We start from the raw sequence: 26,343 nt of genomic DNA, 5'->3' as shown, positions 1-26,343 counted from the left end.
ATACATCACTCAACCGCAGTTGTCTTACAATTCAATCCCAGGCATGGTTGAGTTACCACGAAAAAGGTATGTACCTATTGGGCCTTAGCTCTATTAATATTACTGGTGTAGCTACTAATCACTCCTGGCCCAATCGCCCAAATTGTATTAATCATACAGAGTGGGCTCCCTCTAATAATTCTAACCCTCCTCCTTGGACCCAGTGTCTTGGCTCCCTAGCTAGACAACAGTCCATGCCAATAGGAGACATTATTGACTGGGGTCCCCGTGGTTATTTTGTTGGGGGAGATGAGCATCAAACCTCATGACATGAACTTTGCTGGCACTAGTGGCAAAACTCTGACATCTCTTTGCCCCATCGCATTGGGAGTCAATCCCAATCTGCCCCACAAATTGCTCAGTACGGTACAGGCTTTAGCCCACCTTTACCTCAATGGCATTATCAAGGAAAAAGAGGTCCAATTCAGAAATCGATTTGGAAAGCAGCATTCCCATTTATGGATGGCAGCATTTAAGTTGAAGCATTATTCAGTAATAGTGACAGAGCTAAACGCAGTTTTAATGTTACTCTTGTAGAAAATATTACCACTCAATTTACAATTTGTGTTTTTAATCCCTATGTTTTTCTAGTAGCAAAAGAGGACCAACTCCAGATGGATGATGCCCAGTTGACTTGTGATTCCTGTCAACTGTATCATTGCCTTAATACTAGCACCATACAAACACACAGTATATCTACCCTAATAATTCTAGGTCACATTCCTGGCTTATGAATTCCTGTAATTTTGTCTGAGCCTTGAGCGGCCACTCCCACTTTAGGTCTTATAAAACTCCTTTTTTCTCAGTTTACTCATCATGCTCGTAGAACCTTGGGCGTGATAATTTTTGCTATAGTCTCCTTAGTTACATTAATAACCTCTGTTGTGGTGTCTTCAGTAGCAAGGCACAATCTCCATTCAAACAGCTCAATATGTAGAAAACTGGACACGTACAGCCGACCAGGCATGGCTATTTCAAAATAAAATTAACACTGAGATACAAACAGAAGTGGCAATGTTAAAGACTACTGTTCTGTGGCTAAGAGAACAAGTACAAAGTTTGTAGTTACAGCAGCAACTGCATTGTTGTTTTAACCATACCCATATTTGTGTATTTGAAATATAATCAAAGTGAATATCCATGGAGCTTTGTAAAAGCCCATTTACAGGAAGCTTTAACATCCAATGTTGCTTTTGATATTAATGATTTACAAAGTAAAATCCTTAACCTAAATAAGCAGACTCAAGCGTTTCAGCCCTCTTTGGAAACTTGGGCAGAATTTCAGCAAGGTTTGGAGAGCCTTAACCCTTGAACCTACTTCAAACTGCACCTCAATGTCTTTTTTTTTTAAATATATAACTATTGGATTAATGTTATTATGTTTCTGTTTTCTGTTCATAGTCTGCAAAATCAGCTGGACCACCAAACAGCAATTGAGAGCTACACAACCTGTGATTACCTTTATCCAATTATGCATAAACGAAAAGGGGGAGATGTTGCAGACCCAAGAAAAAATGGGGGTCGTGACCAACTCAGTACACCACTGGAGGCTATATGAGTAAACGGAAAACTGTTCTCGTAAAAGCAGAATGTTGGAAAGCTGACAAACTGCATCTGCTGCCAGAAGGATTACGGAGGGTGCTCACTCGCCGCAGTGCAGTGTTCCTCGTGACTATCTGTAGAAACATCTGAAGCCTGTTGTACAAAGAAAACAATTTTGTATACCTGTGATAAATCAAACAGCTGACCAACTGTTACCTCTCCCTCCCTGCTCTTTCTACCTAATAAAAGTGAAGGGCTGTAAAAGCTCAGGGCCCTTGTTCACTAGAGGCAAAGAGCCTGCGACCCCTTCTTCAAAACGTATCTTCTTGTCTTCGTCTTAATTTCTGCATTCGTCCCCCTTCATTCATCCAGTAATAAATGACAACAACACACTGCCACCAAATAGGTCACACACTTTTACCTTCAATCTCAGCCCAGCCCTGTCACCCCACAGGCCTCCCTCACCTCCCTATCCATGAAGCAACTCTCACCACCTCCCCCACCAACCAGCACCTTTTTCCCCTTGTTGAGGACACATCCCAGTAAACACACCCCGAGCTCCCAAGAGAACCTGTTCAGGGGGGGATGGAAAGTGCCATTTCCCTCAGGACGACCCTGAGAACGCAGGTGAGTAGAAGCATCTACTTTGGCCCTTGGAGCCTAGATTCGCCTATTCTTCCTATTGGGAAGCCAGCGTCATATAGAAAGGTAGGCAGGAGTTGGCAAACTCTTTCTAGAAAGGAACGCAGGAAGCACTTTGGTCTTTTCAGGGCATGGGTTTTCTGTCTCTGTGTCAAGTCCTATCCCTTTGTAGAGCAACAGCCGGCCAGGACAACCTGAAAATAAAAAAGGGCCCAGATTTGGACACTATCCTAGGTTGCTGACCCCAGATGAGGAAACACGCAGTGACACAACAGTTGATGGCCCATCCCCTAGGGTAACATCTCCAGGTGGGGTCTCAGCTGCAACTCCAAAAGTCAGAAGCAGGTCCTAGCCTGCCTGTGGCTTCTGGGTGGTGTGGATATGATGGCAGTGGGGGTTCATGGTTTGGGGCCTACTCTCCCCTCCTTTGCAGCTGAGTGGCATCTATGGTCCACCAGGGCCATCAGGGTCATCCCCTGAAGCCTCGGGTGTGAGCTGAGGGTGAGGGGGTGCAGCTATGTGGTGTCCTGGGGATTGGGGCCAACTGCTTCTGCAGCTTCTCGGTTCCCTGTGGCCCTGCTCCTCCCCATCGCAGGAGAAGCACCTGCGTCTTCTCACTGCCGGGCCTATCTTCCTAATGACATACAGGGTGAGGAGCCCACCCCGTAATGGGCCGCTCTGAGGCTGTGTGGTCACTGCCCTCCCATGGCTGGAGGCCCCATATCTGCCAGGGCGTAGGATAAAACGAGAACCACTGTTGAAGGGTGTGATGTATTTCCTGCTGCCAGTGGCATGGCCTTCCTTCTGGGCACTAGGTGACCCTGTTGATTCTCCAGTGAGGAATTGTTATGGACTCTACACAAAATGTTTTTTGACCACAGATGCTTCTAGAATCTAATGTGTACTGAGTCCTAGGGCCCTAGTGACAGGTCCAGCCACATTCATCACGCATGGATTGTCTGTGGCTGCTATCAAGATACCACAGCAGAGTTGATCAGTGACAACAGGGACTATGTTGCCAGCAAGCCCCTTATATTCACAATACAGCCCCTCACAGCAAGCTCTGCGGGCCATGCGTTTATGTGGGGAAGCCGGAAAAGAAGCTTTGCACTTGTTGTGAGGTTGAAGGGTCTTTCCTCATTGGAATGTGGACTCTGCTTCTAGTAATGGATCCTGGGTCTGTCTGAGAAGTGGCTTAGTGCTGGAAACTCGGCAAAGTAATACAGTTTTCTAATGAAATGTCCACTTTCTGCCTCCGGATGATCCAGCTCTCTGTTTTGTCTTTATTTATTGTAGTTAAAGTCCAGCAGGATCCGGGTGAGTCTCCATCTGTTTTGCCTCTTGGTCCCCCTTGTTCTATGAGCCATGAGCGTAGCTCTCTGTGGCTCAGGACTCCAGCTGGCATTGTGACTTCTCTAATTATTTGCATCATTGCATCTTCCGTGCTCCTGACAGGTGACAGCCTCCACCTGGGATCAGTTATTTCAGATCATTACTCCCGGGAGCCATTTAGGGAAGAGTATTTCCTACCCCCAACCCCGGCCTTCAGCAACAGGCATTCCTGAGCTTCTTGACAGTCTGCTGCCTTCTCCCAGGGCCTGCTTTATATGCTGGGTAAACAGGAGTCCTCCAGCCCTCCTATGAGCACAGAGGATGGACATTGTTCTGGATTTTCACACTCAGACCTCCCTGGCATGGGCGCTTCTCTGAGCCTGTGATCCCTTCCTCTATACCCTGCCTTAGAAGTTCTAGATTTTCGGGGCCAGGCGCAGTGGCTCACGCCTGTAATCCCAGCACTTTGGGAGGCCAAGGTGGGTGGATCACGAGGTCAGAGATCGAGACCAACCTGGCTAACCTGGTGAAACCCCCTCTCTACTAAAAAAAAAAAAAAAAAATAGCCGGGCGTGGTGGCAGGCGCCTATAGTCCTAGCTGCTCGGGAGGCTGAGGCAGGAGAATAGCGGGAACCCAGGAGGTGGAGCTTGCAGTGAGCCGAGATCATGCCACTGCACTCCAGCCTGGGCGACAGAGTAAGACTCCGTCTCAAAAAAAAAAAAAAAAAAAAAAAAAGAAGTTCTAGGTTTTCCACTTCTCGCCCTGTGAACCATCCCTTTTCCAGGGTTCCAGGAATGCATCCTCATAGCAGGTGGGCATGATGGCCAGGGGCTTTGCCAATGTGTTAAATCCTGTGACTATGACAATAACCTCTTTTTTAATTCAAGTTGGATTCTGTCTACACCCCATCCACTGTGCTGGAGCATCCAGGGCATCCCCCACACCTTCTCCCACCTCCCGCAGTCCACCGAGGCTGCTGCCGAAGGTCATCCTCATCGAGGCCTTTTTCCTGCCACAGCAGCCCTGGCACCTCCAGTGACAGGGTCATGTGCTGACTGACGTGGGCAGAGCCCAGGTGGGATATGTCTTGGGGGGGACATGTGTTTTTTTGGCTGCAGGGAGCATCCTCGTCTTGAACTCACATAAGGGAGACGCTCTAGTCTTTAACTAGTTGACATGACAGTCCTGGCTGGGGCACATCTTGCTCTGCCAGCCTAGCCCCTCAGAGTCCTTCACTTGCAGTCACCATAAGGAAGAGGAGGGGTCTCAGGTTCCACTTCCCCCCACACCAACCCCCTCCTGTGTTTTTCTTCCACAGACGAACACTGTCTTTGCTATGACTTCACCATCACTCCTGAGTTCAGACCTGAACCACAGTGGTGTGAAGTTCAAGGCCAGGTGGATAAAAGGCCTTTTCTTTACTATGACTGTGTTAACCATAAGGCCAAAGCCTTTGCTCCTCTGGGGAAGAAAGTCAAAAGCCTGGGAAGAACAGACTGAAACCCTAAGAGACGTGGTGGATTTCCTCAAAGGGCAGCTGCCTGACATTTGAGTGGAGAATTGAATACCCAGCGGTAAGTTAAAATTGTCCAGGACAGGAGGAAGCAGACAGGATAGTAACTTAGAGGTATTTATTGGCTTCATGTAAAAAATAAACCAGAAGTTTGTGTCACACAAGAGGCTGAGAAGCATGGGCAGGATGCAGCAGAAAGAGCAAGTCCAGGAGCCAGGAAAGGAAGCAGGGCGGGGCTCAGGACTTATCAAGATCAGAGCTGATCTCTTTCCAACGGGGCAGAGCCCCTCATTCTGCAGGCCCAGATGTCTTGTGAGCACGAAGCCCATGGACATGGCAGAGGACCTTGGCAGTTCCTCTTCAATGGACAGAGGTTTCTCCTCTTTGACCCAAACAACAGAAAGTGGACAGTGCTTTATCTTGGCGCCAAGATGAAAGAGAAGTGGGATAAGAACAAGGATGTGACCATGTTCTTCCAGAAGATTTCAATGGGAGACTGAAACTTGGCTTGAGGAATTCTTGATACACTGGGTAAAAACGCTGAAGCAAGTCAGTGAGAAGAAAACAAAGGTCTTGAGTTCAGATCTAATCAGCCAGGTGTGTGTGTGTATGCATGTATGTGTGTGAGAGAGAGTGTGAGTGTGTGTGTGAGTGAGTGTGAACATAACCCCCTCTTGGGGGCTCCTCCTCGGGGAGCTGGCATGCCTGTGCCCTCCCATCCTCCTCTCCCTTCTCCCTCCTGACTCCTTTTCCTCCCTACACTTGCTTCTGCTCCCCTCACTGTGGATTTCTCACCAGCCTTGAAACTGGGCAACATGGTGTTTCCAGAATTTTATGCTTAATGTTCCCTCCTCCTGGGACCACTTTTCCTTTCCCTTCTTCTGCTCTGTTTTTAGAAATCCAACCAAACCCCCTCCAATGACAGCCCTGAGATCCTCCCTTCCCCTGCCCTGGGGCATGACCTCCTCTTCCACCACCGCTGGAGGGTGGGCTGTGCTGTCACCTTGCTTCCCTCAGCAGCTGTGTGAGCTCCCTGAGGACAGGGACACCCCTTCTCCCTTCCTACCCCAGGACCTGTCCCAGGGGCTGCCCCACATCAGAGGGGGAAAAAACCTCTGCCTTGCAGGATGACCTGGGGTGGCAGGAGCTGAGGAGGCATCTCCTCAGATTTGAGGGCCCGGGCATGGGCAGTCCTCTTAGTTGGGCTAGGTGCATTTTGGTAGCTTTACACGGGTGTGACAAGGGAAGTGGGATTCCATCTCTGAGGCTAAAAGAGAGATCTGGGTCTAGTACCAGGAGGTGGAGTGCTGGGAGAGCCTTGGTACACCTAATTAAAAAGGAGGAAATTCACAGCTGTCTTCCCACAGAAAGTGGCTTGAGTTCAGCGATTAAGGTGGAAGGTGAAGAGTAGAGGCTGCTCATGAGAAGGTTTTTTAAAAAGTCAGTCCCATGGACCCATGGGGTTCGAGTCCGGGCCATGAGGCAGCTCCCCTGACATCCTGCCTTCTATGTACTCAAGGTCCTGAGCCAGCTGATTGCCCTGTCTGGAGCAGAGTGGACTGAGACACAGGGGAGCTGAGCTGCTGCTGGAGTTCCATGGGCACCACTGGGCTGGACCAGCAATGAATAATGTGGAACAGGGACGGTCACCTTCGGAGCTATGGGTGCTGCTCCCAGTGTGGAGAGGCTGAGGAAGGAGAAGGAGGGATGTTGCCTGCAGGCCCACCCAAGGCCAAGGGCACAGGAATACAGAGCCCTCTCTTTGGATGAGTTCCTCAACCTTTTGCCATGTTTTAGGCCCTCTCATCAGAGGGTAGAGAGGGCCTTGAGTGAGGAAGCAGGCCCATCACTACCAGCTTCAGTCCTGCAGGACCCTCCACTCCATCCCCTGGTCAGGTGCAGGGCCTGGGCTGACTCTGTGATGTGACAAAGGAAGAAGGAGGTTGGTCCAAGCTGCAGGCACCAGGGTTGGGACTCAAGGGAAAAAACAGGTTCCTTAGTGCAGGGGGCTCTGAGACGTGGAATGACTAGGGAAGGATTGCCTGGATGGTCTGTGTTCTCCTCCACCTCTTAAACCAACATTTGTGTCCTTTCGGAAGGTTGAAGATGATACCAAAAAGCCCCTGTGAGCACGGCCTCGATCAAACTCGCCCTTCTGGCTGGCCACCTGCCCACCACCTCCTGTGTATTTCTAGACCAGCAGGAGTTCCAGACTTAGCAAGTTTAGTGAAAGATTTCTGTTTTAGTCTACATCAACCTAGAAACTCTGAACTAGCAAAAATGAAACCAAAATGCTGGAAGGATTTGGAAGTCACAAATATACTAATGACTTCTGAGTGACACATAAAAATATTAACCACATCAATCTGGATTTCTCCATGTATGTTCCAAAATGTAAAGATCAACAAATGGTACAAATAAAATACCATCTCCTGTATCTTCAGCAAAATAGGGAGATAGGAAATGCCTCATCTCTCAGATCTCTGTCTGTGACAGACATGACGGAAACAATTGGTGAACCTTGAGAGGAGCATGAGTGTGAGATGGTGTCACGTGTGGATGTGAAATCTGCTTTGGCAATCATATTGTGGTTATTAGGAGAGTGCCCTGGTTTGGAGGAAAAACACTGAAGTATGGGTCATCAGATGATGTCATTAAAGATGAAGGGGGCACCAGGGCCTGAAGTGGGCAGAAAGAGAAGTTCTCTGGACTGTGCTGCAGCAACTGTGGTTCTTGCTTATTTCATAATTTGTCATACTATTTAAAAAGCACATCCAAAAATTCAAGAAAACTTACTTTTTAGAAATTGATGTGAAGAGGTAAATAATTCCATAAATGCAGCACAGCTCCTCCTCCTCCTGCAAAGCCAGGGCTCCGGGTGTTTCCCTCTCACCCTCTGTTCTCAGCCTCAGGCAGCTTCTCCTGCCCCCTCGTCCCCTGCAGGCAACCCCCAGGCCCCTCTAGAGACTGAAGCAGCTCAGGCCCAGAGTTCCTTCATCACTTTCTAAATGTATGTCCTAATCCAGATGAGACTCAGATCCGTGAAGGGCTGGATTTCCATGGGCACAGGAGCTGAGGGAGGGTTCTCCTTTTGTCTGGGGCTCACTTTAGGGCACAGCCATTGATGGTCGACCAGGCCTGAGTCTACAGCTTCACTCCCTCTCCATGCAGCTCATCCCTGTGGTCACTTCACCCACCCACAACTGAGGAATCCCCAGCACATCCTCGTCTCAGTCACCATGGAGGCATCTGGAACTGTGGGCAGAAGTAGGAGGGAAGTGAGGGGCCCAGTGGCCCCAGCCTGCTAGAGACAGCTTAGCCTGGAGTGAAGACTGGTAGAGCCTGAGTCCCACTCTTCCCCCAGTCACTCAGCCCTTTCGCCATTAAATGAAAGAAATAGGCACAGACCTCCCACTCCACATAGTCTTCGTGTGGGGAGAACCTGCACCTGGTGACCTTCAATCCCCAGGGTCCTGATGCTGTGGGAAAGGGGAGGAGGCCTGGGCCAAGCCCAGGGCCTGTCTATGCTTGAAGACAGGGACATGGGATGGCAGTCACCTCTGTGACTGAGCAGGGACACAGGAACCTAGAAGGTTCTGGCCTGATGCACTAGAGCCTCTGTCCAGGAGGAGTCACGTGGTCTGGAGGACAACAGGCATATGGGGGTGGGCAGTTCTCAGACTTGGGAGGGGCAGAGCTTGGCGGGTCCAGGGATCTGTGTGTGACAAGAGTCTCCCATGCACAAGTCTGGGGACAGGAGCCCTGGTTAGTCCTGGGAGGAGGCTACTGGGAAGGCCTTGGTAGCACCACCCCTGAGGCTGGGTGACCCGGGCCAGTGACTGGGGGAACAGGAAGAAGGCAGAAGGCTGTCAGGAGAGTCCTGGGCAGGACAGCCAGGTGACAGAAGGAGGGGCCTCTGTGCACACCTGGGCCCTCCTGCCTCACCCCTGCTGCAGACTCCTGGCCACCAGACGCAGGCCAGCCCAGGATGGGGATAGGGTGGCCACAGGTGACTGTAATGGCCATGATCTAGAGATCACACATTCATAATGGAAGTTAGCTGACATTGTGGCTGAATATTCTTGTGTGAGGTTCTTCAGCTTTCTAGGCATGGATGTCCACATGTGGAAAATAACAAATGCTATGAATACAGATGACGAAACGAGTAGATCATGCCAGGAACCCTGTCCTTGCACATGCTGAGGACTCAGGGAAGGTTTCCTTTTTCAGTTATGAGCCCTGTGGCCCATCCAGAAGTCAGCAAATGCTAGGCCCACCCTGAGGAGAGCTGGAGCTCTGAGTCCAGGCCGTGGCCCCTTCACAAACATGGGGTCTCTTTGAAGAGGTAAAAATAAAGAGAGAGAAAAAGTAGGGAGGGAGATCCAGCAAAGATGTGACCACAGACACCGCTAACAACCACACAGTCTGCTCTCACACACTGTCTACCAAACAAGCCCTCCAGCACCCCCAGGGTTCCCTACCCTTGATCTTTCCCCTGTACTTTGCTGCAGACACTCACCTGCACCCAGGGGCTCACCAGACATTTTTCACCCCTCTCTTCACCATTCACTGCCACCACCCAAATCACATCCTTTAGTTCCCCATCTCAGCCTGGCACTTTTACCCACACAAACCTCACTCACCTCCCCATCCATGAAGGGTCCTCACCACTTTCTCCAGGAACCAGGGGGATCCAGGACCCACTTACCAGGAATCCAGAGTCTTTTTCAGACCCACAGAGGATGATTCTTCTCTGTATCACCAAGTGAGCCTAACATGATTTAAGTGGTGGTTGGAGGCAGAGGGAACGACTGAATGAGAGAGCTGTGAGAGTGAATGGGCTCAGAAAGAAAAACCCCAGGTGCAGAAGGGGAGCTGCAGTGGATGCTATAACCCCCAGAGACCTGAAGGTGGTGGTACCGTGGTTGGAGACCTCCAGGCTGGGCAGAATTTGGAAATATGTGTACTTGCCTGGGTGCCCAGAGAGTCTTTCCAAAGAGGAGAAACCTTGGCTTGCAACAGGTATAGAGCTTCATCTGCATGGAATCTTTTAATAAACTTGTTGATCACAGAACAGGAGACTGCTCTTCAGCCTATTTGATTGAGAGCAGAGTGTACTGGGGACAAAAAAAATCTAGCCAGAGCAATCGGCAAGTGAAGGAAAGAAAGGGCTTTCAAACAGGAAAAGAAAAAGTCGAACATCTCTCTTTGCCAATGATGTGATTCCATATATAGTAAACCCTAAAGACCCTGTCAAAAGGCTCCTGGAACTGATACATCAATTCAGTAAAGTTTCAGGATACAAAATCAATGTATACAATCAGGAGCATTCTTATACACCAATAACATTCCAGCCGAGAATGAAAGCAAGAACACAATTGCATTTACAACAGCCACAAAAAAAAAGTGACATGCCTAGTAGTTCATATAACCAAAGAGATGAAAAATCTTTCCAAGAAAACTACAAAACATTGCTGAAAAAAATCAGAGACAGCACAAATAAATGGAAAAAATATTTTATGCTCATGGGTTGGTAGAATCAATATAGGTAAAATGGTCATACTTCCAAAAGCAACTTATAGATGCAATGCTATCCCTATCAAAATACCAACGTCATTTTTCACAGAATTAGAAAAATCTAATCTAAAAATTATTTGGAATTTAAACAGAGCTCAAATAGCCAAAACAACCGTAAGCAAAAAGAACAAAGCCAGAGGCATTACATTGTCCGATTTCAAACTATAATATAAGGCTGTAGTAATCAAAACAGCATGGTACTGGTACAAAAATAGACACTTAGATCAGTGGAACAGAATTGAGAGCTCAGAGAGAAACCTTCACACCTACAGCCATCTAACCTTCAACAAAATCAATACAAATAAGCAATGCGGAAAGACTCTCTGTTGAACAAATGATGCTGGAATAACTGGCTAGCCATGTGCAGAAGAATGAAACTGAACCCTTGCCTTTCACTATATATGTAAAGTAACTTGATGTGAATTAAAGATTTAAATGTAAGTCCTAAAACTATGATAATCCTACAAGATAACATAGGAAATACAATTCTGGACATAGCGCCTGGCAACGATTTCATGATGACGACATCAAAACTAACTGTAACCAAAATAAAAAATCGACAAATGGGTCCTCATCAAACTTTTGCTGTGCTGAGCTTCTGCACAGCAAAAGAAACTAGCAACACAGTGAACAGCCTATAAAATGGGAGATATATCTGCAAAGTATGTATCTGACAAACATCTAATATGCAGAATCTACAAGCAACTCAAACAATTCAACAAGCAAGGACAAAAATCCAATTAAAAAATAAGAAAAAAAAAACGTGAACAGACACTTTTCAAAAGAAGACCTACAGGTGGCTGACAACATGAAAAAATGCTCAATCTGGGTAATTACCAGAGAAATGCAGATCAAAACCACAGTGAGCTACCATCTCATACCAGTCAAAATGCCAATTCTTAAAAAGTCAGAAAACCACAGATGTTTGTGAAGCTGAGGAGAAAAAGAAACACTTAGGTCATGGTTGCTGGGAAAGCAAACTCAGCCACTGTGGAAAGCAGTTCGGGGATTTCTCAAAGAACTTAAAGTAGAACTATGTGACCCGCAGTTCCACTGCTGGGGATATACCTAAATAAAATAATCTATTCAATCAAATAGACCCATATTGTTCATTGCAGTGCTATTCTCACTAGCAAGGACACGGAATCAATCTAATTGCCCAGCAACAGTAAATGTAGTGAAGAAAACGTGGTATGTATGTATTATGGAAATCTATACAGCCACGAAAGACAACAAAATCACGTCCTTTTCGGCAACATGGATGGAGCTGGAGACCATTATCCTAGGTGACCTACCACAAGAGTAGGCAACTGCATACCGCAGGTTCCTGTTTATAAGTGGGAGCTAAATATTGAATACACAAAATGTAAAGATGGCAACCACAGACACTGGAGATCACTAGACAGGGGAGTGAGGAGGAACACATGGGCTGGAGAACCAACCACTGGTTACAATGCTCATTGTCTGGGATCATTGAGACCCCAAGCTGTAGCCTCCCACAATTGACCCATGTAACAAACCTGCATGTGTACTCCTTAATCTATAATGAAAATTGAAATTAAAAATGAATAAATATTCTGATGAGGATGTGGAGAAATAGGAACGCTTTTACATTGTGGGTGGGAGTGTAAATTAGTTCAACCATTGTGGAAGACAGTGTGGTGATTCCTCAAGGATCTAGAACCAGTCATACCATTTCACCCAGCAATTTCATTACTGGGTATATACACAAAGGATTATAAATCATTCTGTTATAAAGACACATGAACACGTATATTTATTGCAGCACTATTTACAATAGCAAAGACTTAGAACCAACACAAATGCCCATCAATGATAGACTGGATAAAGAAAATGTGGCACATATTCACCATGGAATACTATGCAGCCATAAAAAGAATGAGTTCATGTCCTATGCAGGGACATGGATGAAGCTTGAAACCATCATTTTCAGCAAACTAACACAGGAACAGAAAACCAAACACTGAATGTTATCACTCATAAGTGAGAGTTGACCAGTGAGAACACATGGGCACAGGGAGGGGAAAATCACACATTGGGGCCTGTCGGGGGGTGAGTAGGGGGTAAGGGGAGGGAGAGCATTAGGACAAATACCTAATGCATGTGGGGCTTAAAACCTAGATGACAGGTTGATAGGTGCAGCAAACCACCATGGCACATGTATACGTACGTAACAAACCTGCACATTCTGCACATGTACCCAAGAATAGTAAAATAAATAAAAATGAATAAATTTTTAAAATGACACAAGGCCCAAAAAAAGTGGGTTTAACTGACAGGGGCAAGAGAGAACTCTGCACTATGAACTCTAACCCTGCTCTAAAAAATAAATTCTCTTTTAAAATGATTTAAAATAATTTAAATATTTAAAATGATTTTAAGTCATTTAAAATAATTCTAAGGTGTATGATCACAATTTTATAAAAATTACATATGATTGTACTTAAACCCTAACATTAAGCTGTGCATAATGGAATTTCAGATGATTTCCACCTTGTTCTTTATATCCTTCTTTTTTTCCCATACTCAAGTGACATTTTTTCTTTACCCTCAGGAAGTCATTGCTGCCAGGCGTCCCCTGCTGCACCCACCCCCTCCTTTCCCACTATCCACCTCAGCCCTTTTTCTGGCCTGGGACTGTGGCTTCCTTGGCCCTGAAGGCACAAGAGCTGCATTCTGCCTCGGGAGAGAGGAGGACACAGCACAGGTTGTGGGGGTGGTCTCTGCATTGCAGAGAAATCTAACAGCTCAGGCCCTCTATCACAGAAAGCTGCGTTTCTCCACCATGTTAGCTACGACTAAGCCAACCTTGCCCCTTTCCTGAGTTTTTCTTCTCACTCTTCCCAGCTGGGAATTCATATTCTTGAAAATTCATATTCTTCCACCTAACATTTCTTTCTACTTCTTGTCTTCGCAATATATTCTGAGTTATTGTGCCCAGAAAACACTGGTCCCACCATGTCCTACGTTACTATCTAAAGTGTAGTGAACAAATGAACAAGAAAGAGGCCCCTGCCTCAATCACTGCCTCTCATTTATTCACTCACATGGCAAGTACAGCCTCCAACAATGGACTGCTGTGGATGCTTCTCTGAAGAAAACAGACAAAATCCTTGCTCCAGTGGGAACAACAGGTGAGCATAATGAGCAGGTGCATTGCATCGGATGTAGGAAGATGACAGATGATTCAGGGGGTGGAGAACAAGGTTGTGAGGAGGAAGAGCGGGAAAGGAGCCCCCAGGTCCTCAGTAGCCTGAACAGGAAGGTCTCTAAAAAAGGTGACATGTGAGTCCTGACTTCATGGGGGTGAGCATTCCCGCAGGAGGCGGAACCCTCAAATATGGTCTGAACAGCAGAAAAAGGCGGCTATCATCTCTGCTGAAAGTGACTCCAAGGCTCATTCTTCAAATATTTCAGTAATCCCAGAGTGTTTTCTCACAGTGAGTTTGTGCCAAGTTCCTTGTCACCCAGTTTGTCCCGTGCGCGTGTGTGCCTGTGTGTTTGTGTGTGTGCATGTGTCTGTAGGTGTGTGTGTGTTTGCATATATGTGTTAGCATGTGTGTGCCTGTGTGTTTGTGTGAGTGTGTGTGCATGTGTCTGTAGGTGTGTGTGTGTTTGTGTATATGTGTTAGCGTATGTATGCTTGTGTGTGTGTGCATGTGTCTGTGTGTGTGGTAGCATATGCTATATGTATATGTATGAATGGTGAATTGATTTACTGGTTGATTTGCTGTGGAGGGAGACAGGGACTCCAGGGAGTTTCCTGTTCATCCCCCTAACCTATCCTCCCTTCTGACATTCCCTCCTCCCTGTGGAAAGAGTCTACCCCAGTAACTGAGGGTTCATTATTGCAGACTTCTCACAGCTCCCCAAACTTCTGTGATATTTGGACCCCCAGGCCTCCTCCTCATGATTGTCCCTCTGCCATGTGCCCTGTCTTCTCCCATCTGGCCACGCTGTATTCTTCCTATTCCTACAAGAATAGTCTGAAATGCCACCTCTCAAGAAGCCTCCATGCAACTCCCCAGGCAGAATGAGTCACCCCCTCTTCTGCCCTCTCAGCCTCAACCACCTCAAGGACATCACATCAGCAGCAGCAGCCACGTGGGTGTTTGTTTCTGTCCCTGGATTCTAAGTTCCTGAAGGACTGGACACATCCATCACCCACATGTAAACCCAGCACCTAGCACAGTGGCTGCCTTACAATAGGGTTTAAGACACACAAAAGGAATGCAAACATCAGACTACCCTACAGCTGCTAGAACTCAGAAAGGGATCCCCATCATTTAAGGGATTGGACAAAGGTCTTCATTTCTGTTCTTCCCAGCACCAACCTCCATGGCTGCACTCATCCCTACTCCTTCCTCCTGTTAAGATTGGCCAGTCAGGAGAGGGGTAGGGGCAGGAGCAGCTACACCTGGTCTCCTCCACCACCCATGGTGGGGTGCACCCTTGGTGGGACCTGGTGAGCATGACAGCCCCTGGGCCTAGGGGACTTGGAGGCTCCGCAGCCCCACAGAGGAGGAGCTGTTCAGCCACTTGCAGAGACAGCCAGAGAGTGCTTCAAGGACTGCAGGGAGCTCTGGAGAAGCAGGGAGTTCAGGACCCTCTTTTGTGGGGCGTGAGAAATTTAGGCAGGATCATGTCTATAAAAGAGGCTGTCACTTTGGGTTATCAATGCTTTCACCTCCCTACGCCTTCCAGATCAGAGTGCACGCTTTACTTGTTTTTATGGATTATTGTGTCAACCAAAATGAGAGGTCAGAATCACCCTAAAGATCTGAAACTTCTTTGAGATTTGACAAATGTACAACATTTTAATGCCACTTCTATTTTTAGGAAGCTGTGACTGAAGAAAACATTTTATTGTATAGCATTGCCCAAATTATTTATTCAGTATTTTCTAAATCTACATAATGTCATACAACATGTGAAAAGTAAAAAGCAAGAACTTTTTGGGCCACGAGTGGTGACTCATGCCTGTAATCCCAGAACTTTGGGAGGCCAATGCTTGAGGATTGTTTAAGACTAGGAGTTGAAGATCAGCCATGGCAACAGGGTGAGACCCTGTCTCTACAGAAAATTTTAAAAATTGACCAAGTGCAGTAGCACGTGACTGTAGTCCCAGCTTCTCAGGAGGCTAAGGCAGGAGGATTACTTGAGCCTGGGAGTTTGAGGTTGCTGTGAGTCATGATGGTGCCACTGCACTCCAGACTGGGTGACAGAGTGAGAGCCTGTCTCAAAGAAAACACCAATAACAACAACAACAACAATATAAGAAATAATTTTAAAAAATTAAACACCAAAAAGCTAAGTTGACAGAAGACTTGTGGGACCCAAATGACCAAATCATGCAATTTCTTACTTTTGATTTAGTAAGAGGTCTGCCGAGTGTCAGTATTCCCAGAATGTTCCATCTCATGAAATATCATTTCCTGTGATGAATCCACTCCTTAATCCAGGTCCTCTGAGAAGCAAGTGCCTACATGGGATTCACATGAGGGGATTTCATTGGGAGAAACCCTGGGAGCACTTCTGATGCACTTCTGACTCCAGGTACAGAAGATAGGGACAGGAGGTTGTGCAGGTGCATCCTACACTACAGTGAATGGTGTTGGGACAACCAGATGCCACATGCAGAAGAATGAGGCAGACCCCTTCCTTACAGCACGCACGAAAACTAGCTCTAGATGAATGGCAGATGTCCACCTAAGACATGAAACTATGAGAGTCTCAGAAGAAAAAAGAGCAGTGAATTTTTGTGACCCTGGATTTGGCAAAGACTTCTTCTTCTTCTTCTTTTTTTTTTAATACGGATTTTTCCTCTTGTTGCCCAGGCTAGAGTGCAATGGCACAATCTTGGCTCGGCTCACCGCAACCTCCGGCTCCTGGGTTCAAGCAATTCTCATGCCTCAGCCTCCTCAGTAGCTGGGATTACAGGCATGAGCCACCATGCCCAGCTAATTTTGTATTTTTAGTAGAGACCAACATGGTTTGTCCATGTTGATCAGGCTGGTCTCAAACTTCCCACCTTAGGTGATCTGCCCACCTCAGCCTCCCAAAGTGTTGGGATTACAGGTGTGAGTCACGGCGCATGGTGGCAAAGGCTTCTTAAGTACCGTATGCCAATAGCACAAATGGCAAAATAAAAGGTAGTTGAATTTTATTTCATGCAAATATAAAACTTTTGTGCTTCAAAAAGAACTACATTTCGAAAGTTAAAAAAAACCTACAGAATGGGAGAAAATATCTGAAAATCATATATCTGGTAAGGGACTGGTATCCTGAATGTAGAAAGAACTCTTGCAACTCAATATTATAAAGTGAAAATAGCCCAATTTAAATATATGCAAGGAATTTGAATAGACATTTCTCCAAAGTGAGACAGGTAAACTGCACGGTGGTCGCAAATGAATAGAAAATTTTTTTGTTGTTTTTGTTTTTTTGTTTTTTCGGGTTTTTTTTTTTTTTTTTTTTTTGCTTTTTTTTTTGTTTGTTTGTTTTGAGACTGAGTCTTGCTCTGTCCCCCAGATTGGAGTGCAGTGGCGCGGTCTCCGCTCATTGCAAGCTCCGCCTCCCGGGTTCACGCCATTCTCCGGCCTCAGCCTCCGGAGTAGCTGGGACTACAGGCGCCCGCCACCACGCCCGACTAACTTTTTTGGTATTTTTAGTAGAGATGGGATTTCACCTGTGTTATCCAGGATGGTCTGGATCTCCTGACCTCATGATCCACCCACCTCGGCCTCCCGAAGTGTTGGGATTACAGGCGTGAGCCGCTGCGCCCGGCATGAATAGAAAATTTTAGGCAGCTGTTTCAGGTGACTAGCAAAAGGAATCTGTTGAAATATCTGCAGAGGCTCTGGGCTGACAAGATGCTGAAAAACAGCGTGTGGACCAAGCTGTGTAAGAATGAGTGGACCCAGCATGGCCCTGAATGTGACCTAGGTTTCACCTAGCACCTCATTATATGCTGGTTAACATACTAAACCCACACCGGCCAGCCCGCTAGCATTTCCCAGAATACCCATAATTGGTGTAAAAATGCGGGCACCACAGTTCTGAGAAATCTCAACCTTCTCCCAGGAATTTTCATGAATATTCCACTCCTAGGTTAAAGAAACCCAGAAAGGTGGCAGCCCCAAACCCCCTTGCACCTGCCTGCCTCTTGGGTCCTCCCGCACTCCCTTTACTTGAGTGTGTACTTTTCCTTTTACAATAAATCTCCGTCCTTTCTCTATTTCCTACTGGTCCTTGAATTCACTTCCCCGGCAGTGTCAAGAGTCTGGACACTGGCTGGAGTCGAGGTCCCACCAGCGTTTGGGGACCTCCCCTTGCCCACTGGCATCAGAAGAAGAATGCAAATGGCAGTGAGCCCAGGAAAAGGTTTTCAGTGTCCACAGTCCTCAGGGAAATGCCAATGGCACCCACAAGGGGACGCCTCACCCCGCTGGAATGGCTGACCCCAAACACGGTGAGGGTGGAGGGGGTGGGGCCTGCGTTCCTTACAGGACAGAGAGCAGGACAACTAGAGTCGCCTTCTGTTCCATCCAGCCCAAGGTTTTCTCTGCCCTACGACTTCCATGCTCGGGGGCCCCCAGCACAACGGAGAAACCAGCAGCCCTGGACCGCGAGCAGCGGGGTCGGGGAGGCGACAACGGGAAGCCCCTGCCGTTGGGACACTCAGGACCTAATGCGTCCCGGGGGGCCGTCCCGCAGCAGCTTCAGGGCAAGGAGGATGGGGGGGTCCTCGCAGGGGCCACACTGTTGGAGCCCCACGAATCCGAGCGGGACGGTGACGTCTCCACAGTGAGCCGGTGGCAAAGTTCCCTTGAGGATGAGGGAGGAACCTCGTGCTCCTCACCCCACCAGCCCCGCATTTCCTGGCTCCTCCTGACACGGGAACCGCCTTTCCCTTGCCGTGACCGGTGAGTCCTCCAGGTCGTTTTGTCCGGAGGCTGTGGACCCGGAGGCCCGGGGGCATCAGCCGGCAGCGGGGAACCCACTCCGGGGTCTCCACTCGGCAGGACTCGGGTCGGGAACTCAGGCGCAGCAGGTGCCCTTGGAGCAGAACCCGGAAAGGAGGCAGCGGGATGGAAATTGAAACCCCCAGGGGTAACATTCCCGGAAAATCATATGTGGTTGAAATCAGCAATCACCCGTAATATCTCCCTATGACAGCACAGTTGGGTAAATATCTAGAACCAGTGCTTCGTCACTGCAGCAGCCCCATGCACCCTTGCTCGGGTTCTGCATCCCCGAACCCTCTTGGCCCCCAACAGATCGGGGGAGCCCACCCGGTGACCGTCCCCGGGGCTCCCGGCCCCTCTTTCTTACTCCTTCACTTCTATATTTTCACCTTTTCCAGGATCGAAACCATGAAAGGCTCCCCGGCCCCTGCCTGTGTCCACTCTTATTGGCCACATGCCCGGGACGAAATTTGATTGGATTCTTCTCATCTTTCCAGGGAGTCTTTATGCCATTTCAAACGAATATGAATACATATTCCTCATTCAGACTTGGGTATTTTTGACTCTTGATGAGTCCTGTCACCCTGTCCTTCAGGAAGCCTGTGCCAGTTTCCCCTCCCTCTACAGTGGACTCTACTGGGATGCCAAGTAGAATGAAGAAGAGGATGACGATGAGGCTTCAGGAACTGAGGCTGGTGGCCATGGTTTTGGGTTGGGCTGTGCCTGGGGCCACGGTGGGTGGTGCTGAAATGGAAACACAAGAGTGACAGCCCTTGTCCAGTCCCCAAATCTAAGGAGCCGCCTCCTGCCCTCCTGCCATCCCAGGTCATCCTGCAAGGCAGAGGTTTTGTCCCCTTCTGCTGTTGGGCAGGCACTGTGACAGGTCTTGGGTTAGAAAGTAATAGGGGGTGTCCCCTGTCCTCAAGGAGCTCACATAGCTGCTGAGGGAAGCAAGGGGACACCACACCCCACCCTCCTGCTGTGTCGGAAGAGGAGGTGATGCCCCAGGGTGGGGTAGGGGAGAGTCTCAGGGCTGACATTGGAGGTGTTTTTGATTGATTTCCAGATACAGACCAAGAAAGAGGAAGGAAAAGTGGTCCTAGGAGGAGGGAACACCAAGGAGAAAGGTTGAAACACCGTGATGCCCACAGTTTCCAGGGCGGTGAGAAATCCACAGTGAGTGCAGCAGAAGCAGGTGCAGTGAGGAAGAGGAGTCAGCAGGGAGAAGGGTGAGGATGGGAGAGCACAGGTACCCCCAGGAGGAACCCCCACGAGGGGGGTCATGTTCACACTCACCCAAACACTGACACACATACACACACACTCACACTCTCCACATACAAATCTACACTCACCCACACACACACATTCACACACAGTAATGACACACACACTCAAACACTAATGACACACTTACACACATTCACACACACTGACACACTCACACTCACACTGGGGTAATTAGATCTCAAATCAAGACAGCTCTTCTCAGTTACCTGCCAGCTCCAGCCTTTTCTCCCTGTGCATCAAGAATTCCTCTAGCCAGCTCTTGCAGCCTCCCAGTGAAATCTTCTGGAAGAACATGGTCACCTCCCTGTCCTTCTCCCACTTCTCTTTCATCTGCCTGGCTCCAGCATGAACCACTGTCCACTTTCTGTTGTCTGAGTCAAAGAGGAGGAACTTCCATCCATCGAAGCTGAACTACCAAGACCCATGGATGCGTCCATCAACTTCTCACTCACAAGACATCCTGGCCTGTAGAGTGAGGTGGTCTGACCCCATGAGAAAAAAATCAGCTCTGGTCTTGAATATCCTGAGCTGTGAGACCTCATGTCTCTACAAGGCCAACCTGTGAAAGCAGCCGGGAGGGAGGCTGTACCCTCATGTCACTTGTGTCACTTGTTGGCAATGACTTAGGCTGAGAGTAGAGCACAGAATCCAGAGAGGATGCAGCAGGGTGGAAACTGAAACCTCCAAGTGCGAACTTTCCCCAAAAGTCATCTGTGGTTGAAATCAGCAATCACCTATAATGTTCCCCCTACAACAACACAGTTGGGTAAATACCTAGAACCAGTGTCTTGTCACTGCAGCAGCCCCAGGTGCCCCTGCTGGATTTTGGATTTGCATGAGGCCTTTAGCCCTTTCGTTTGGTCAATTTCTCCCAATCGGAATGGCTGTATTTATCCAATACCTGTACCCGCATTGTATCTAGGAAGTAACTAACTTGCCTTTGATCAACCAAATTGAAAAACCTTAAGCTTGAATGACTAGGAAAACAGCGGAGGGGGAAAACTCAAATGACTAATGCCAGGAACAAAAGAAAAAACATCACTACCAATCTTACAGAACAAAAAGGACTAGAAGGGAATACTATGTACAACTGTATGTCAATGAATTCAAGAACCTGGATGAAATGAACATCTTTCTTTTCCATGAAACAAAAAGGACTATAAGGGAATACTATGTACAACTGTATGTCAATGAATTCGAGAACCTGGATGAAATGAACATCTTTCTTTTCCATTTCTTTTCCATTTATTATTGAGCCACTTTTGATTGTATCCTCCCCTCTCTACCAGAGAGGACAAAGATAGATCACCAAAGACAATTTTAGACTCTTGTCGGGCTAGGGACAGCAGCAGAGGCACAACAAGCTTCTCTGATGCTACAGATTGGCCTTCTCACGATCTGCCACTTCTCCAGACATTTAGTGTTTTCTGTTGAAGATGCTGGAGTTCTAAACCAGCACTCTAAGGATGATTCATTTTTTCCAGGTGTTTCCTGTGTATATACAAGAGATGATAGAGAGACACAGAGGAGAGAGAGAGAGATGTTAATAAACTTCTGTTTGTTTTTCTCTTGTTGATTTGTCTTTTGTTACAGCTAAGAACTCAGAACAGTTGTGAAAAAATCATTTTTCCTCTCGTGCAGTACAGACTTATCAAGTGCACACTAATGAGCAGCTGATCTGGCTCCTCCAGCCGATGAGCCCTGTGCTTGGCTCTGTTTGGGAACACACTGAGAAGTCTGGCCTCTTTGGCTGCCACAGGATGCATTTCCAGAAACACCTGTTAGGCCTCTGTGGGTGACTCACGCCTTCCTACCTGAAGCCTTATTGGCTCCTGCAACTGCTAAAGAAACCCCTGGGGACAGGCTAGGCTGCCTGTTCCTACTGGATTTTAGGCCTGGAGACTTCTGGTGAGGGCAGCCCAGGCAGGGAAATCAGGAGCTGTGGACAGGGAGTGGAGGAGATCAGGAGGGGATGGCAAGACCCCCAGCCTGACCCCAGTCCCCAGTGCCCTCTAGAAGCAGACGTAGGAAAAGGAGGTTGAGGGCAGGCACTACTGCAACCTCCTGTGCTGAGCATACAGCTAGGTCCAGCCTGGTAGCCCCACACCTGCAGATTCAAGGCAGCCCTGCCCTGCACTAACCCTGCACCTCCCAGGCCCACTACTCTCCCACTGTGACCCCACCCGGAGACTGGTCTATCCAAAGACCAGGGCATTGGCCAGCAGCCCAGTGCTCCGCTCCATGGCCTCTGTCGGGCAGGACAGAGCTGGAGCCCAGGCAGAGATGAGGACAGGGGAGAATGGCCCTTGTCAGCCAGGGATGTTCCGTCCTGCTGGGCCCGGGGCCTGTCTCCCAGAGAACCTACGTGATCTTGCTTCCTCCACTTTCCTACCTCACAGGCCCTACATATTTACCAGAAACCACCTACATTCCTAACTCTTTGCCAGGTCTGCTTTCTTGGGATCAAAATGGCATAATCAACACAACATCCAAGGCATTGTAGGCAACAAACAATAAGAAAATATTTGCTACCTTCTTCCTGGGCAGGGGCTTCCTGGAAGACTAAAGCTCTCAGGTGTCAGGGGCCAGCAGCCAGGGGAACTGTGTGGCAGAGCCCCTGTGACAATAGCCAAAGAAATTCAGGAATTCCCAGAAAGCAGAGGGTGCTGGAAATCCATGTGGGAGATCTTCTCCTTGCACCAAGATTTTCCTCAGAGGCTCCTTCTACAGTGCCCTAAGCAGGGCCAAGCCTGGCGAATGTTAGAATTTCTGCTGGGCTGAGAAAACAATAGCAAAAGAAGACGCAGTCTTAGGTGTGACTTGGAGGTGGAAACTGGGTGTGGCCAGAAAAGTGGGTGGAGTCTGCAGGCCAATGAGTGCCCCACCCTGGCAAGTCAGAGCAGGACACGGCAGGGGACCTAGGCACAGAAGTGGGCCCCTTGTAACCTGCACAACCTGCAAAAGAATTTGTATTTGTATTTCATGTACCCATTGGGTAAGGTGGCATATATCTCCAGCTTCCTTGAGGTGAGCTCAGTTTAGGAAGTTTCTTTTCTGCTGAACTGTGTGAGGAATCTCGCCAATGCCTGATGCTGCTCACCACATCTCTTTTGCTGCTGCTGCTGCTGGAACCTGCCTGGGAGGCCCCGGCTGTGAAGGCTGGAGACCCAATGAGGCTGCCCTGATACCTCTCCTCGTTTCCTGAGCCAGGGGGCCCATCTGAGCCCCTTCACCCGTGGGGAGCTGTTTTCTGTGCCTTGTATGAGGTTTGTGTCTTCATAGAAATGGCATTCTAGTAAGAGATAGAAATTTTAAATGGATAGACATGTAAATTATATGGTATGTGTGTTGGGCAGAAAAATTCCCTCTCCAACCCCCAGGATGGCAGATCCAGTCCCTGGAACCTCTGTGTTGGGTACATGGAAAGGGCGGTGAAAGCTGCAGATGGAGCTGAGGTGGCCAATCAGCTGCCCTGGGAGAACCAGCAGGGAGGGGTGGAGTTCTCATGTGAACCAGGACTCAGCCTGGTGGAGCTGCCTTTGAAGATGAGGAAATGGGGCCCTGAGCCATGGATGTGGGCAGCTGGAGCAGCTGGAAAAGGCGAGGAGGAGACAGGTTCTCCCGAAGAGCCTCCCGAAGGAACACAGCCCTGACAGCACAGTGACGTTAGCCCTGTGAGACTGTTCAGACTTCTGAGCTCCAGAATAGTAAAGGAATGAATGTGTGTTGTTTTAAGCCACTAAGTTTGCAGTAAATTGTTGCAACCACAATGAAAAGTTAATAAGGTTTGTTTGACTGTTTGTTTATTGGGACAGAGTCTCACTCAGTCGCCCAGGCTGGAATGCAGTGGCTCCATCTCAGCTCATTGCAACCTTCGCCTCCTGGGTTCAAGTGATTTTCCTGCCTCAGCCTCCCAAGTAGGTGGGATTACACGCACTGGCCACCACATCTGGCTAATTTTTGTATTTTTAGTAGAGACGGGGTTTCACCATGTTGACCAGAGTGGTATTGAACCCTCAATCTGAGGTGATCCACCCACCTTGGCCTCCCAAAGTGCTGGGATTACAGGCAAATGAGCCACCAGGCCTGGCTTACTAAGGTATGTTTTAGAGTGGTCGTTGCTTTAGGGGAACAAGTTCAGGTGAAGAAGGTCCATGATGGCCCCGGCAGGCAGAGGTCTCGCATTATTAAATACGGGCCTTTACATTTAACAATGTTAAGATGAAAATTTTTATGTTACATGAATTATACCACAATTTAAAAAAAAAGAAAGAACGAAAGAAATGAGGACAAGGATTCCAAATGGGAGGGGCAGGGAGAACCAGGCATGGAAGGGTGTGCCACCTGGGAGCAGGTGTGGGAGTGGGCCGGGCAGATGCCCGAAGGGCAGTCCACGCTGAGCAGAGGGCAATGCAAAGTCCTGAGGCATGGAGATATCTGCAGGGCTCTGAAGACCAGCGAGGAGGCCGAGGGTGGGGTAGGTGCTGAGCAAGCCAGGGTGTAGTTTGGAGGACAGCTGGCCAGACTGCACAGGACTCTAGGCATCTGTAGTGACTTGGTTTTACTGAGAGAAAAGGGGCACTTTTGGAGGGTTTGGAGCAGAGGAGGGACATGAGTAGCGAGGTTCTGAAGGATCACTCCAGCTGCTCTGTTGTCAGGAGCCATTTGGGAGGTGGGGACAGGCACAGTGGACCAAGTAGGGCAGGACTGCAATCACCCTGGCCAGGAGGACGGTGGCCTAGAACCAGGGTCGGGTACTAGATGACAGTGTGGTCAAATCATAGATATTTTATTTCTAGTCCAAAGAAGAGATAGGCAAGAGGTCCTGCAAATAGGTGATTTTTTTTTAATTCTTCACAGCCTTACCACACAACCTCTAAACCTTCAGTAAAGTTGGCTACATTCACAAGTAGCTGGTGTCACTTTGGTGGGGGCTTTGTAAGGAAGTGGGCAGGGTGTCTTTTAAGGAAGACTCAGGAGAAGAGCTGGTCTTCCAGTTGCGGAGGGAATGAAGTTGCAAAAAGAAAACAGCAAGGTTGAGCGACACACAGTGGGAACAGGAGCTCAGCGGGCAGGAGCTCCAGGCCTCCAGAGTGCAGGACGGTAGTGCCGTGTTCGCACAGAAACCAGGCAACAGACGGCGCCAGCACCCACCAGACACGAGGTAGGGCCACTATCACAGTCAGGCCAGGACCTGCAGAGCCCTAAACCCTGAAAAAAGGCGGGGCCCCCCACCTACATATTAAGGAAAACATATGTGTGCCATTACATGCTGGTCTCCAACAACTGCTAAAATTACATTAAATCCTTTCTAGAATTTCGTGGCTGGGACTTGAGCCTGGTCTTGGTCTGTTTACTGATGACGAATCTAGTACTGTACTGGACCCAGTTCCTGACGAGGAGCCCTGTCCTAGAATCACTCACACGTGACAGTTGACAGGTGGCCCCACCGGGTTTGCATGCTGGGCGGGTGTTCTGCTAGGCCGGCCTCTCCACGCCCAGGGAGACTGAACTGTTTTCTGCTCCTCAGAGAGTTTGCCCAGAGACTCTGAGGAAGAAAGCTGTCACCTCAGGCCTCTCCATCCTAGAGACGGCAGAAGGACAAACGTCTCCTGCTGGCACAAGGTAGTGGGGTGGAGGGTGGCCGGTGTTCCAAACACCAGTGCAGAGAGAACATGTGCATGTTTGGGAGTGAAGGAGGAAAGCAGGGGCTCGAGTGGTGAGAGAACCAGGGGCAATGAAGTAAAAGTGGCGTTGGGGGAGCTGCTGGGGGTGTGGGGGCGGGGACGCCGGATAAGGCATGGAGGACAGGGGTGGCTCTGCGGGTCCTCTGCCTCCACACCAAACACTCAGGGATCCGTGCCTCCCGCCAGTCTGGAGTCCCAATCGCCCCTCTCTCCGATTTGGGGGACAGGGATTTCTCCTTGTTCTCCTGCCATAACGCCTTCCTTCCGACTTCTCTTGTCCCATTCTCCCTCAGATCATCCCCTCCACTTATGCCAAGGCTTCCACAGCCTCGCTCTGCCGGGCCTTGGCATTCCCAGCCTGGGTGTTGAAACCATTGGCCGGGATCTCAAGGCAGCTGGGCAGGGAGAGGATAGCTAGAAGCCCAGGACACACTGCCACAAAAAGGCTGTGACTCATTTTCAGGAATTAAAAAACGCAGTCCAATTCATTTTAAAACTTTTGTCTCTCTTGGGACTATAGGCTGAAAGTTCTTTATAGCAACGGGCTTCCAGGGACTACATGTAATTATTGGTTCCTCTTTCCTTATCATCTGCTTCTTATGTCAATTAAAACTCCACTTCAGTCGGGTGTGGTGGCTCACTCCTGTAATCCCAACACTTTGAGAGGCTAAGTAGGGAGGATTGCTTGAGCCCAGGAGTTTAAGATCAGCCAAGGCAATGTGATGAGACCCA

At 48.5% G+C, this 26,343-nt stretch overlaps 1 long non-coding RNA gene and 1 pseudogene across 1 annotated transcript; one reads left to right on the top strand and one right to left on the bottom strand.

Annotated features, from left to right (window-relative positions):
* Positions 1–288: 288 nt before the first annotated feature.
* On the top strand, positions 289–8,276 carry LOC123573111 (UL16-binding protein 1-like; annotated as a pseudogene).
* A 12,870-nt stretch (positions 8,277–21,146) lies between these two features.
* On the bottom strand, positions 21,147–22,717 carry LOC141410072 (uncharacterized). Its single transcript, XR_012433536.1, has 2 exons — positions 22,457–22,717; positions 21,147–21,415 (listed from the first exon to the last, which is right to left on the bottom strand). It is a non-coding gene; the product is annotated as an uncharacterized lncRNA (long non-coding RNA).
* Positions 22,718–26,343: the final 3,626 nt, after the last annotated feature.

This window comes from Macaca fascicularis, chromosome 4, assembly GCF_037993035.2.
Source record: "Macaca fascicularis isolate 582-1 chromosome 4, T2T-MFA8v1.1".
NCBI lineage: Eukaryota > Metazoa > Chordata > Mammalia > Primates > Cercopithecidae > Macaca > Macaca fascicularis.
This window is presented reverse-complemented; position numbering and strand designations above follow the sequence as displayed.